This window comes from Myotis davidii, unplaced genomic scaffold (genome assembly GCF_000327345.1).
Source record: "Myotis davidii unplaced genomic scaffold, ASM32734v1 scaffold235, whole genome shotgun sequence".
Classification (NCBI taxonomy): Eukaryota; Metazoa; Chordata; class Mammalia; order Chiroptera; family Vespertilionidae; genus Myotis; species Myotis davidii.
This window is the reverse complement of record NW_006287462.1, coordinates 2,413,588-2,415,506: the sequence shown is the minus strand read 5'-3', so window position 1 is coordinate 2,415,506 and position 1,919 is coordinate 2,413,588.

Sequence of the window (1,919 nt, the reverse complement as noted above, 5' to 3'; positions counted from 1 at the left end):
GGCCCCCAATCGGCACCCCCTACCCCATTTGGGAGCAGGGCCGGCAGGCCAATCACCCATAGTCCCTCCCTGATTGGGCCAATCGGGGCTGGCCAGCTGGCCTACCTCCCGCCATCTCCTCCTCCAACCAGCCCAGCCCTGATCCGCCCAATTGGAGCCAGGCCAGCCAGACCCCACCCATGCATGAATTCGTGCAATGGGTCTCTAGTATAAAATAAGGTAGCAAAAATTAGTAAAAAATCATTATGTTCCATGGAGCCAGGTCTACATGGTCACCGTGGGAAAACACAATGTGCTTTCTCTCTGCAGAAGGGGTCCGTCTCTCTGGAGAGTCCGTTTCCAACATGTAGCTGCTCTTTACAAACTACTCCTGCCCTTTAACCCACTCATTCTATTTTGGAAACACACCCTAAGGAAATACACTTAAAGAAAACATCAGTTGTAGAAGCACAAATATAGCAGCTCCATTTATAATGCAAAATAAATAAATAAATAGGAAAGGAAAGAGAGTTTATTTCAGCAGAAAGAAAAAAACAATAGGGGACACATATTCATATAATACACATTGACATGGTCTCTAGACAGAAAACGTTTATGTGGTCTGTGTAAACACTTGGGATTGCTTTTACAAAAATAATCTTAAGGTGAAGAAGAGAAGCACAAAGTAGCAGTTACATGTTGATTGCAGCTGTAACCGTTCATGCAGTGGTTGTTTATTCAGTCGCGTTTATGTCTCCTGGACTCGATTTCCTCTGTGAGGCAGATGACTAAATTGTTTGCTGAAAGTAGTACTTAGGAGAGGAAGGGCAAGAGACCATGGAGGGGGAACTTGGGTCTAAGAACTGAAGTAGCTGCTTTGGGGGCTGGGGTAAGAGGCCAAGTGTTCTTAGAAGGACGATGGCTGAGGTTACAGAGGGTACCTTTATTCCAGTCTAAAGAATAATTTTTTTTTCTTGGCACTGATCTGAAGTCAGAATATGGAAGCAAAAATGGGGGATAGAGTCAATAGACAAAAGTTAGAGTTTGCAGAGAGGTGGAAAGAATGACAAAGGAGCAAGGGAGTTGAAGCGTTAGTAAATATATCATCAGTCATGTGGTTGAAAGTAAGAGAAAGGAACCATGAACTTAAGTAAATAATGAATAGCTCGGAGCTCAAAGAAAAGGTTAGAGAATCGGACTTAACAAACAGATGGGAGCCAAGGGAGATCAGGCAGCCAACACAGGAATGAGTGACCAGGACACCCTGCTGAGTGGCTGCCACTGTTGCCAAGGGGCCCCACTACTGCCGCAACTCCCTCCCACCACCCCTAACCCCGCCTTGTCTGGGTTTTTCAGCCCTGAATGCTACACACTAAGTTATCTATTTGTCCCTACAGGTCAAGTATTGGGGCCTCAGGCAGGAGCATACAATCGGCTAACCCTTGGTCATGTGTCCAATCTCAACTTCTGGGAAGAAGGGAGAAGTACTTGGCCCTTCAGCTCCCGTGCTGGGCATGAGTCTCTACCTCCCAGCAGACTCACCAGGGAGATTGCCCCCAATTAGGAAGAAGGTTTAGACACTGAACAGGAAAACAGACAACAGAGAAACCCTCTAATTCACTATATCAGAGAGTGGTTGAGTGCTGGGCCATTGTTGGTTCTGGGATTATGGGAAAGATGATAGTTGAAAAATCAGGAGAAAAGGAAGGATACTGAAACGGGAGGTTTTGATGAATTCTCACCAGGGAGATTGCCCCCAATTAGGAAGAAGGTTTAGACACTGAACAGGAAAACAGACAACAGAGAAACCCTCTAATTCACTATATCAGAGAGTGGTTGAGTGCTGGGCCATTGTTGGTTCTGGGATTATGGGAAAGATGATAGTTGAAAAATCAGGAGAAAAGGAAGGATACTGAAACGGGAGGTTTTGATGAATTTTT